Below are 12944 nucleotides of genomic sequence, written 5' to 3' on the forward strand. Positions count from 1 at the left end.
TTTCACATTATCACGCAGGGTACACATCTCTTTCCAGCCTTTCAGAGGCTCCTTCTTTAGATCAAAGGACACTTGAAGGTGCTAGTAGGACTCAGAGGGACACAGTCTGGGGGAAAGTGCTCTTATAAGAGAAGGATATGAAGGCAAAATCCCTTACAAGGGCAAAATCAACTGAGTAAATGAAACCCTGGACCACTGAGAATGGAAACCTAGAGAGGTTCAGATGCTGGACTAGTCCTCGACACTGATGTGGAGATTCTAGGTCAGGGTTAAAAGTCAAGTGAGCATGGCTTTGGGGTCTTGCCTACATGATGCTACTCGGAAGGAGTATGTTGAAGAAATAAAATGTTTGGTGACATTGCTAGGGCTTAAGTGACTTTGCTGGACTCAGAAGCCAGCTGCCGAACTGTGGGATAGCCCATGGAAACCCACAGGGTCTACAAGGGAGATAACTTTGACTCTTTCTCACAAAGCAGAGAGGGACATCAAAGGCCCCAACTGGTCCCCATGAGGACTTCAATTCTTGCATGTTATGCAATATACAAACAAACACCTAGCAACCTTGGGGGCTCGAGCCAAATGACAGCCATCAATAAGACAGCATGTGACTTCTTTGACATCAAAGCACTGGCTAGGTAAGCTTTAAAATACCCGTTTTCACCCTGGGGATGGACAGCTGAGTTCATCCCAGAACTTGGAAGCCAGTGGATTCCTGCAGCTGAGCAAGTAGTCAGGTCAGACAGCTGGGGTGAGCGTGGCGTGGGTGGGCTGTGAGTGGGAATGAGAAGGGAAGAAGGACTGTACACCCAGAAAATGGAAACGACGAGAAGGAAGGATGGAAGAGAGGGTGGATAGAAGGAAGGGGAAGAAGATGGATGGGAGGGAGGGTGTGCTATTACAGATGTGCGAGACCCATTGCTGGCCCTTGGCAACATCTGCCTCCTACAGCCAAGCAGACCTTGCTTAGAAAGGAGAGGCTCTGTGAGTGAAACGATGACGGGGGGCTGCACGATCTGTGCCTCCCAAACGTCTCTGGATGGTGTGTCAGACATGGAAGTCTCCAAACCTTTGTGTGCTATGATGGGCCAGGCATCTCATGACACACTTTTCAATGAACGTTTGTCTGTTGGGCCTGAATCTTGTCTACTGATGTTCTTCTTTCCACCTGGAGCTCTCCCTCTTTAACAGAGACTCCTAACTCACAAGCCTGTGAGATGCTCTGTGGTGAGTTGGGAAAGCTGGCACTTTGACCAAACAGTCACCCATGGCTTTCTCATCTAACTTGGTTTTGGTGGTGAAAAGGTATCTTCCTAGCGTTGCCAAATCCATGAAGTATCTTGTCTGAAGATACTTTTGGAACCTTGTAGAATGTGCGCCTTTAACTGCCTACAACACAGTGTGGATGTTCCAAGAATCAGCAGCCCACCTTAGTCCCTCCGCTCCTTTTCAGGTTACCCCTCCTCTTCCAGATGCACAAAGAAAATGGCTGGGCTTCCCTGCTTCCGCCACCCATCTCTACTAGGCTCTTAGCACAGTTTTAGGGGGATCACTGTAATTAGGACAACATTGTCCTTTTTTTTTTTAACATGTTGGTTTATAGCTTCAGAAGTCCAAGAAAGTCGTTTTTTAAAAAGGCATTGATGAAACAGAAACCACTGACAGCAGTGGCTCAGGAAACCAAAAAGAACCACATGGATTCTGAGCAAGGGTTATATCGTAGCTTTGGATGGGGACCATGCCATTCAAAACCTCCAGGCGCATCCTCTTCTGTCATAATATACAAGCAGACAATTGGGGTTGTGTTCTCCAGTTTTGCTCTTGTGCCCGCTTTTAAGGTTGTCTCACATTTTATTTTAATGAAAATGAACTTAGACCATTTTGCTAGATAGTCTTATCCTAAACCCCATGCTAGCCTTGGGCCTTATTCTTATGACCGCTCTTAAATCGGGTCGACAGTGTACTAGATATGCTCCGTGCTCGGAGTTTCAAACACACTAGAGTCGGTTGCCACATGGAAACGTGGATAACAAATGCTGTCCTCATGGCTCTGCGCTTCACTCTTTCCCTGTCACCTGCTTAACCTTTTCCCAGACTGAACTGGGTGGTTTCCTAGTCTTCTTGATGCATAGCTAGCATCGAAAGTGCTTGTCTTTGTTTGTATGCCATTTTTGGTATATGCATGCACCGTATTTGCAAAATAAGCCTTGTGTTCCTAGGCCCGTGGATGCGATTTAAAATACTCCCTACCAATTCCCAGAGAGTGCAAGTCCAGTTAGACTTGCTATCCACAGTGACAAATGTGCCTGCTTGCAGGAAGCTATACTCTTGAATTGTTTAAGCCACTTGCTGTCTTACTAGGGACTTAAAAGTAAGTTAATTAGATTGGCTTAAATAAATGTTTATTAAGCTTGCTAAGAAATTAAGTAATGTTTACTATTTTTAGTAAAAAAAATTATCAAAATACTGTATTTTATTTAAAAAGCAAAGAACATATAACCCAGAATGGGTAGTGCTCCCTCTTTCTGAATGACATAAGATAGTGACTTCTTGTTGTGACCTACTTGTCCAAGGAAACAAATCAGCTGGTGTGCAAGTGTGTGTGTCTTTTACCAGACCCACTCAGAAGCCGAATCTGGACCCCTGCTGTTTGCAGTAAAGGAAGCAACTGGCAGACAGAACTCCCGGGTGCATGTCTTTCTGGGTCGCTCATTATGACCATGGACTGATCACCTGGATTGGTGTTAGTTATGGGAGAAAAAAGACAGAGGAGGCTTGGGGTGACTGGATGGGAATACAGGAGGAGCAAGATCAGGGCTCCAGGACACTGCAGTCCTGACAGTGCCTGCCATGGTCAGTGCCATCCACAGTCCTCTGGTCATAGGTCTCTTTCATGCCGAAGGCAATGTCTGCCCTTTAAGCCATTCTACCAACCGAGTAGAGGATGTGAGCTCACACTGGCCAAAGCAGCCAACAGAGAGGGAACCTTCTTTGAAGCCTTGCGTTTGTTTGATTCTTGGAAATGCTATGTCACACTCAATCACTGATTTGTATTTATTTCTATGTCAGCGTGTCTTCAGCGACATGCTTCTTGGATCCTAATGTATAATTATTTATAAGAGTTTCCATAAGTTTTATACCATCAGTTCTTTTTAGGAAAATCACATAAATTATAAGATACATTCCATTTTCAGAAATGTTTAACCAAGAGGAAAGTATGTATCTTAGAATCAGAAACTATTCTCTGAAGATATCTGGTGTTTCCAGTCTTCTGGCACATAGTTGTGTGCAAATTGAAGATGGCAAAGTACCTCAGTAGACGGTGCAGAGTTACAGATGTATGATTGGGGGGGGTCAGTGATAAGATGGGGGTCTGAGGAGTTCTGTAGGGTTCATTATGCCTTCTGCTTCCCTTGATTTCTGCCCCACTAGAATCTCTCTGCTTGGCACTATTTGCCCTTGGGCCCAGATAGTCTCAGTTGCGAGGCAGCTATGATTAGCAGTGTTCCTGACTGGTAATCACCAAAGCGTCTCTTCCCCTAGCTGGGGCAGCTCGTTACAAAACTGCACCTTGATGAGAGCCAGTTTCAGGGAAGAAGAGAAACTTCTGGAAAGATGACTGACAAAACACTCTTGGACTTAGGCTCTTGCTATCCATAGGAGGAGGTCTCTTTTTCCAGGATGCCACCCACAGGACATATCTTTGTCATCTAATAATCGATTTGTGTCTTGGTGAGGCTACTGAAAGAAACTTCTGGTCATTTAAGGTGGGAATCAAACGCTTGTTTTATAGCTCTGTGTGGTAAGGGGGAAGATCTAAATTTATCCTCATAGGGAGTGTTGTCTAGTGGGGACAGTAGGAGTCAGTCACAGAGACAGGGGAGTTATACCTGCAGTCTGGTCAGGGGGCTTCAAAGAGGAGGCAGTTCTGGACCCCTGGGAAGAAGGATACAAAGGGGCCTTCGTGGAGAAGGGAGGATGTGGTGCATTGCTTGCCAGGATTTATATGGATGTCTGCAGCTTTGCTACCTGAATCATCAAGATGACAGAAAGGAGAAAGTCAAGCAGGGCCACCTCACCCACCTACCCGGCAGAAGGCTCTTCAGCTTCACTGCCCTGCGTGTAAGGTGCACTTGAACTTGAATTTATTTTTGGGTAATAAAGAGAATCACCACAGTAGATGGTTATGGTGTTTGAATCTATATGAACCAAAGGTTTTGAAGTGTTAAATGTTAAAATGAACAAAGAAAAAGCAGTTAAAATTCTAAGTTACTGTACACAGTGAGCTCTGGTTGCAAATATCTGCTCCTGCCTGGTTTTTCTAGCCCTTGAAGCCTCTTTTCATGGGGGCATGTACAACTTTCTATCTTGCCTTTTAAATGCTCATTTAGCACCCTCCAAAGGCACGCCATCTCATGGGTTCACTAAGTATTGTTTGCACATCATACAACTTTTAGCTTAAAATTTGGTTGGAACCAGGGCTGAGTAGGCTGAAAAGGCTGGGGGAACACAAGTTTATATTGTTATGAAAATTCTGTTGTCTGGCATGTTCTTCAAACAGACTCTATAGCCTGAGGTCCCATCAGGGACATTAAAAGCCTCTGATCACCCTAGAAAAATGGAGAAGAAATGGAAATTACCCCCCCCAACCTTCCTAGGGATGGGGGGGGGGTAATTTCCATTTCTTTTCCCGCACAGACCATGGAGCACCAGCTCCCAGTCAGGGTCTCTGGAATGGGTTCTGTTTCTGACCCTTACTAGTTACCAGATCACAAGTAACACACTCAAGTTCCGGAGCCTCAGAGGTCTTGTCTGGAAAGTGGCACTGGTGATAGGAATTATTTTGTTGAGTTATTGGAGGTAATGCCAGATCCACATAAGTGGTAGCTGTCGTTAACATGCTGTTGTTATTCCTTGCTCAGAAGAAGACTAAGTTTGCAGATTGCTTTCAGTTGAATTAGGACAGTGGGAAGATCGGTTCACTGTTCAAAAGCCACACTTAAAGAGATGTAAAATTCTAGCTGGCCAAGGGAAAGGGGTTCAGAAGAACTGTTGGTAATTGATGGCTTCCAGGGGAGGGAGAAAGTCAGTTTTATTTAAGAGAAGGTGGACCATGTTCTAGGGAATGACTCCACATCTATGAATATATAGGCAGCTTTTATTGGACTTGGTAGCTTATTTAAAAAAAAGACATGAAATTGGGTGTGGGGGCTTAGTGGATCCTCTGGGAGGAGTTGGGGAAGAGTGGGAGGGTGACTGCAATTAAAACGCATTGCACGCTTGTATGAAATTTTTAAAGAATTACTTAAATGACTTTGAGGTTATTCTTTGAATCCTAAAAAACAAAAACAAAACTCTGTTAGCTGGTTTGCGTATGTGGTCAGAGGGTGGGAGGTTAAGGTCAGTGTGGCTGAAATAATGGAACCTTCAATTCCTTATTTAACATTTTCATAATGGAACCTTCAATTCCTTATTTAACATTTTCTGGTTAAGAGTTGATGGCTCCAGGGGCTGGTAGGTCCAGACACAAGGGAAGTTCTCATCTTAGCCCAGGCATCTTCTAATCAGGCTTGACCAGTCATCCAAGTCTATTGGAGTCAATCATCAAAGGACTTGTTGCCTAAGCCAAACTTTCTAAGTTGTGCAATCTTATCACAGTGTGTATCTCTGCCAAGATCCCCAGGTGCTCGAGGCTCATGTCTAGCTTAAATCAGAAGCCAGCACAGAACATGGGACAGCCCAAGAATCCCAGGATTGCAACCCAGTTCTGAAATTTGACCTTGAACAAGTTTCACAACTCCAGCCTCCCTGTTTTCTCAGTTAACCTGGAGTAAACCTATGCATGTTGGGGTAAGGACTTGAAAGGAGGAAAGCTAGGAAGCACACCGCATCATTCTGCACTTGGGGCAGACAGTCGATGAAGGCGATGCTTGTCTGTCTCCCACACATACAAGATAAAGCATGGCAAGGCAGGAGGGTAGCCTAGGCTCTTTGTTTGCGAAAAACAAACTAAAGTCAGAATTAAAGGCAGAGTTGCTTCAGTCTCTAGGACCTGAACATGTTCTCTAGTGATCTGACCATCAGTCTGCCTTGATGAAAATAGGAGTGAGCTGTCAGGATTTCCTGATTCATCTCAGACCTTGGTTATGAGGCACAAGGCATAATACTCGGCCCCTGGAGCAGGCGCCCCATCCAGTGCTCTCATTTCATAGGGAGGAAAACAGAGTCAGAGACCCTGAACGGCTCGCTCACAGTTCTGTTCAGTGGGAGAGCTGGGGTTTGTATGATAGCTACATTATGAAGTTCATATTTGCCACCACTCCAATGTGTGACTTCTGACACTGGCTCGAAAAGATAAGTACGAACTGGACAGGAATGACCTTTTATATGCTCGCCTCTAAGTTTCCTGAACCCCAAGACTTCCCTTCCCTTCTTCCCTTCCCTTCCCTCCCCTCCCCTCCCCTCCCCTCCCCTCCCTTCCCTTCCCTTCCCTTCCCAACCCACAGCAAATAAACCACAGAGACACATGTTGAGAGCAGAAGCATCCGTCTCAGTATCTGATGAGGAGGATTCTGTGTGTGCACACATGTACGTTTCTGTGTGTTCAGGTGCATGTGGAGACCAGAGGATTTCCTCTGATCTTGTCCTTCAAGTGCTGATCCATAGGAACCTTATTTGTGTGTTTGTTTGTTTGTTTGGGGTGGGGCACAGAATTTCTCAGTAGCCTGAAACTCACCAGAAAAGCCAGACTGGATGGCCTATAAGAAAATAATGATCTGCTCACCTCCACAAAGCAAGCATGGCCAACAGGGGCCCACCTGTAGATTCCCTCAAGCTTGTGTGTGTGGCCAAGGTGGCTAATCAATCATAGGGTCCATCCACATGAATCTGAAGTATACCTCAGAATCCTTCTCAAAACTCTACTCCAGTCAGCCACTATGAGTGAGCTGGATTTTTCCCCTGAGGAAAGAAATATGCTTTTAATGCATTTTTTTTGTCTCTGAAGTGATATAAAGGCCAAAAAAGGCCCAAAAGACAGTGTGCAATGAATTACTCAGGGTGGCCAGGGCAGATGAGGAGAATCCCTCAGTGGTATTCAAAAGTCAAAGATGGTTGATCTGTGAGACACCCCAATGCTTTAGCTCCCTCAACTCCTTTTCCCCTACTGTTGTGGGTTTTCCCCTCAGAAATAGCTGTTTCCTAAGATTGCCTATCTTAAGGTCTTTTTTCCCCTTAACTTCTTTCAGTTGGTGAGTGAATAGATGACTTTTTTTCACTTTTTTCCCCCAACATAATAATTTTATTTATTATTGGGGAATTTCACATAATGTACCCCAGCCATACTTTATTTCCAACCTTCCCAGGTCTGCACTCCCACCCTCTAAAAAAAAAGAAGAAGAAAGAAAGAAATACTACAAGTTCAATTTACGTGTCAAACTCTAAGTGGTCTGCCCCTTAAAGAAAACTGAGTCCTTCCCTGCCTGCACCCCCAGCAGAAACCATTAGTTGTGGAGAGCGACATTTCAGCATCCTTACCACAATTTTTAAAAGCTCTTTTTGATAACTTTCTGTCTATTTTTAACTAGAGGCTAATGGCATGGACTCCCCAGCCCAGACCAGCAACCGAGTTTCCAAAGTCAAAACTGCTTCTGGCCCTGAGACATTTCCACCATTCGTGCCTTCAGAGCTCTCTCCTCAGCCTGCTTAAAACACGTGGCCTTACTCTGCTGGGTCCTAGCTGCCTGGTGTCAGTTAATGGCCACTGGATTAATACTGTTACTACCCTTTCTCCACTTTGTTTAGTCACATGAGTCTAGCCCACGAGTCTCATTTTCATTCACTGAGAAAGCCATTCTGTCTTCTTTATGCCTTTCAGAAGGAGCCTGTGCCACTAACCGTGGTTCTTTCTCTCCCATAGCCACTCAATGGTTAGGAGGTGCATCTTATGAGCCCCTGCTGACAATGAGACAATCAGGTCCCAATCGAGCCAAGACTGACCTCATCTTCTGCTATCCTCTGTTTAAGTGCATTCCTCGGCCACACACCAGTCCCATTGTGGTCAGGGCTGGCTGCACACCATCCAATCCCCTCGGGTCTGTGTATGTCCCTGAAGTTGACTGGAAAGTGGCTTTTCCTCCTGTCTGGACAGCCGTTCATTCTACAATACGTTGTTCTTAGAAAGGCTCCCTTGAGGCTGGAGGGCTGGCAGTAGAAGCCAGCCAAGGGGCTTGAGGATAGGTCCTCTTTGCAATGCTGGACCTTTGGCAGCAGGAGATGGGGTGGAGGATGGGTACCTCATGCAGAAAGCAGGGAGCTAAGATGCATTAAGAACATGGTATGCTTGAGCTCCGTTGCTGGGAACTTACATTACAATCTGTATCTTAGCATTCTTGTCCGAAAAATGGGTCTTAAAACAAACCCAGCCTCTAAACTGGTTGTGAGATTTAAAAGAATGAATGAATTTAAATGAGTCCAGAACACTGTAACTCATTGGTACAAACATTGACTGTGACTTAAATTTTCCTGGCAAATGGGATTGAGGACTGATTTCCACTTTCTCATGTACAGTCTTTTGTATGGAAAAACACACATGATCTGTAGATCTTGAAGACCATATAATGAACAATTATTTTCTGGTTTTGAAGTGGGGAGAGAGTCTGGTTGGATAGGGGTGTGTTTTTGACCCTACCGGTTTCCTTCTTTGCCCATTGTTGGTATTTCAGATGTCCTGAGTTTAGGGAGCAGGTCTTTCCTCCCAGTCCTCAGCATCTCTGCCTCTGTCATGCCTGCCTGCTGCATCCCTGTCTGTCACGCCCGCCTGCTGCATCTCTGCCTCTGTCACGCCCACCTGCTGCATCCCCGCCTCTGTTGTGCCCGCCTGCTGCATCCCTGCCTCTGTCACGCCCACCTGCTGCAGCCCTGGCTCTGTCATGTTCGCCTGCTGCATCCCTGCCTGTCACGTCCGCCTGCTGCATCCCCGCCTCTGTCATGCACGCCTGCTGCATCCCCACCTCTGTTGTGCCCGCCTGCTGCATCCCTGCCTCTGTCACGCCCGCCTGCTGCATCCCCGCCTCTGTCATGTTCGCCTGCTGCATCCCTGCCTGTCACGTCCGCCTGCTGCATCCCCGCCTCTGTCGTGCCTGCCTGCTGCATCCCCGCCTCTGTCGTGCCCGCCTGCTGCATCCCTGCCTCTGTCACGCCCGCCTGCTGCATCCCTGGCTCTGTCGTGCCCGCCTGCTGCATCCCCGCCTCTGTCGTGCCCGCCTGCTGCATCCCCGCCTCTGTCGTGCCCGCCTGCTGCATCCCTGCCTCTGTCATGCTCACCTGCCAGCCAGTGGAGGCACCAGCCCTCCCAAATAATGCTGTGATTGGCTTAGAGGGAGTAGAGGGGGAAGCATGGCTGTGTGTGAGAACAGCAAGGCATGCACCGTTTATGGGGTGTTTTACAGGGAAGCTGTAATTGGAACCCTGGGATTTAGTGAGAGTTATGAAGTGGGATAGGCTTAGCACCAGGCACCTGAAGTCGTACATGACACTGGCATGAAGAGCAGACGTCACTGTGGTGTGTACTGGGATGATGTTTAGATTCAGTATGATGTTTAAAATAGTGTATGCATGATACTTAAACTGACATCCTCCTCCTCAGCCCCATCCTCCTCCTCCTCATCATCTTTATTCTTGCAGCATTCACTCCACTTTGAAAGTAAAATTATAGGTCAATTGTTTGCTCTCTAAACAGAGCTGCTAAGCCCAACAAGATGGCCCAATTCTCTCATTTCCTTCCAGAGGCAACAAGTGACTCCAGGTCACTTGCATCTCAGTGCAGTGGAATCTGACCCTGCTGTCACAGAGGTCAGCACTCCAGACACCTCTCCTGTTGCAGAGGAGAACAGTGGGCTGGCCTTGGACAGGGGTCTTCACTACCCTGGGTTAGCCTCTAACCTAGATAGCAGGAAGGATCTTGTGTTCAGAGGGAATCCTGCTAGTTGGTCTGCAGAAGTAGTTTGGCCTTTTCCTTTTGTTTTGCTTTTGCCCCACGAGGGGTGGATCAAGAAACTTAGCAATGAAGTGGTCCCATTAACCTGCAATCTTCATGGCTACTGCACATCTTTCCATGTTGGAGTTTTTGCACTTCCTGTTACTTTTCTCCAAGATGCTGCATGGTAACTTCATGTAGTGCCTTAAATTTCATCCCAGCCTCCTCATAGTCTCATAACCACTGGCTTTACTCATCATCCATCTAGTGTTCTTTGTGGTATATACTCCCATGGAGTGTTTGCTGCTTATAAACTGCCCTTAATATGTATGTCTTTGTGGTGTTCTCTTCTGGTGTGCCAAACAGGGCCAGACTCATAGCAGACACCCCATGATAGCAGACACCCCATGATATCTGTTGAGTGGGCCCATGAATGCAGAAATTATTCTAATGTTGGTTAATGCAGTTTTCATCATATCTGGGTTTCACACTTTTTTATGGGTTGACAAAGAAGGTCTGAATTCTCATCAGGACCGCTTCTCAGTTAAATTCCTGCTGTCCCAAACATTTTCACTGTTGGGAAATGATCGCCTGGCCATCCGTGCATAGCTGTCTTCACGAGAGATTTCACAGTGTTTGGGAATCTCATCAGTCCTTAATACACAAGGTAACTTGGAGAGTTCTCCCCACTGCTACTACCCGTGTGCATGAGTGTGTGAGTGCATGCATGCATGTGTGTGTGTGTGTGTGTGTGCATGCACGTGTGTGTTTGTGTAAATGGAAGGCTAGGTCCTGAAGACAACAGAGTATCTCAGTTTGCAGCTGAGATGCTGGCATTACTGATACACAGACATGATGAACATGGCAGTTTTGGTGACTTGTCTGAGGCTGCATGATACTCACAGAGTGTGTGCTCACATGTACTGCAGGTACTCACAGAGCCAGACACGGATAGGAGTCCCACTGAACTCCATCACACTCTAGAGTCATTATTATCTGTTCAGAAATTGTGCTGTGGTTGAACAAGCATGTGCAGAATCAGCCTGGGGCAAGCGTGCTTTGATGCCGGAGCTCCCATATGGGCAGGTGTTGCCAGCTGTGTGCTAAGGAGTAGTGGAATTGAGCTGAGAAAATGATTTTTCAGTTTTTCTAATTTAAAAGGAGTCAATGAAAAAGAAAACGAGCATGCCACGTTTCCTTCTGAACGTGGAGAATAAAGAGGTTGCACTCTCTGCCAAGGGTATGTCACAAAATACCCTCCGTCTCCCCGAGGCACATTGCTTGCTCTGAGTCTCAAACACATAAACTCTGGATTGTCGGGGCAGAAGGTTATCTTTGGTCAATATCTGGACCTAGTGAGCCGGAGGTAGGAGGGCATCCATCAGCCAGGGTTTGCCAGACTCTGTCTTTGTACAGGCAGCTACTCAGGCTCCTCTTTTTCAAAATGGAAGTCCTCTTCCTTTCTAGATGATCCCTTAACAATTTTTGACTGAAGTCTTGGACTATGTTGCACAATGCAGAAACAACATTGTTTCCAAAGAAAACGCCCAGATGAGTGTGGTGGTGAACACCTGAAATCCCAGCCCTCTGGCAGGATGGCTGAAGCCAACCAGGTCCACATAGTGAGTTCCAGGCCATCCAGTGTTCCACAACGAATCCCTGTCTCAAAACTAAGCAAAGAAAAACACTATGCAATTCTACTTAAAACCCCAGAAAATGTGCAATAATTCTCTTCACATAGCTTCTTCCAGAATCATCTTGCCACTGAAATCCCCTATCCAAGGCTCATCTCTGCCCCTCCTTGTCTGTCTAAAGCCTCAGACAGTCTCTACTCTGTCCTCTACTTCTGTGGCCTGGGCTTGCAGACCTCCCCTGGTCAGCTGTTTGGGGCTAATGTATGGCACTTCAGAGGATCTACCAGACCCTGTTCTAGAATGAGTCCCACCTCTATCCAGATAATTTGACAACCTGATGTCATTTAAATTCAGAATTATTCCCACAATTTCCTCTCCCTCTCTCCACCAGATACCCAGTGCACATCTCACCTAGGGGTTCCTAACTTCTATGCCATTCACTGATGCCTTCTAACTCACTGATTGCTTGAACTGCTCTCGTCCGTGTTTGCTAATGTTCGAGGGTTGTGTGTGCCCAAGGGTGCCACACTGTAATGCAAGAAGGCACATGGACACTGAGATGACCCTTATGTCACTTGTTTTGTAAGAGTCCAGAGTGCTGCTTCAGAGTTGGTGGTGTTTTCTAAAACGTCTGAGCATTCCTCTGAACTGGGTTTTATGTTGTCTCTTTTCATCAGTTACTTACTTTTCACAGAATTTCCCCTTAATTCAGAGTCGGCCATGGTGGAGGAAAAGAAAAGGAAGGACAGGGCTGATGGCTACTGTACAGCACAAACCCCAACAGACTCCCCCCACTGCTAAGGCAGAAGAGGAAATGCCTTCTGGGGATTGAGTAATTTCCCGAAGGCCATATAGCTAGCACGTTTCATGTCCCATACTCTTGAAGTCTAAACTTTGTCCACTTCCTTCAGCAAAGCAACATGGAGCTTGGGCCTTTCTGATAGCAGGTGCACCAAAGGCCAGACAGTGACCAGTGCTTTGATCTCTGTGCCAAGGATGCTCTGACCTGGCCCTGATGTGCCCAGATGGACTGGGAGGGGGGTCTTTGTTCCTGGACTTTTGGACTCCCTAATGTCATTTTTTCCTCCTTTGCTGTGGCTTGGCACTGAGCTGGGGTATTTTCCAAAAGAGCAAGTCACATGTAACATGGGCCTGGCGTGAGCTGGGTCTCGTGGTTCCTTCTCTCTGCTTGGGGAAATAACACGTGGGCAGAGAACTCTCACCAATGTGACTGTCTACAATAGCAGATATCAGCAAACTTAAAAGGAAAAAAAGCCTACCCAGGTAGTCTGAGACAATGGTGTTAAGGTTATGGAACATTCCAGACCATTGAGAGA

General features: G+C 46.5%; 1 protein-coding gene across 2 annotated transcripts in view; it reads left to right on the forward strand.

Annotated features, from left to right (window-relative positions):
* Positions 1–12944, forward strand: part of Slc1a2 (solute carrier family 1 member 2) — a 130167-nt gene that overhangs the window by 47406 nt on the left and 69817 nt on the right. Inside the window, exon 1 of one of the 2 annotated variants that reach the window (XM_041679001.1) lies at positions 685–734. The exons of the other annotated variant lie outside the window; for it this stretch is intronic. The gene's annotated coding sequence lies outside the window, so the exon portion shown is untranslated. Of the gene's footprint in view, positions 1–684; positions 735–12944 lie in introns of those variants that run through there. 2 annotated transcript variants of the gene reach the window in all.

This window comes from Microtus oregoni, unplaced genomic scaffold (assembly GCF_018167655.1).
Source record: "Microtus oregoni isolate MIOR12 unplaced genomic scaffold, Mior012 000031F_ref0000149, whole genome shotgun sequence".
Lineage (NCBI taxonomy): Eukaryota > Metazoa > Chordata > Mammalia > Rodentia > Cricetidae > Microtus > Microtus oregoni.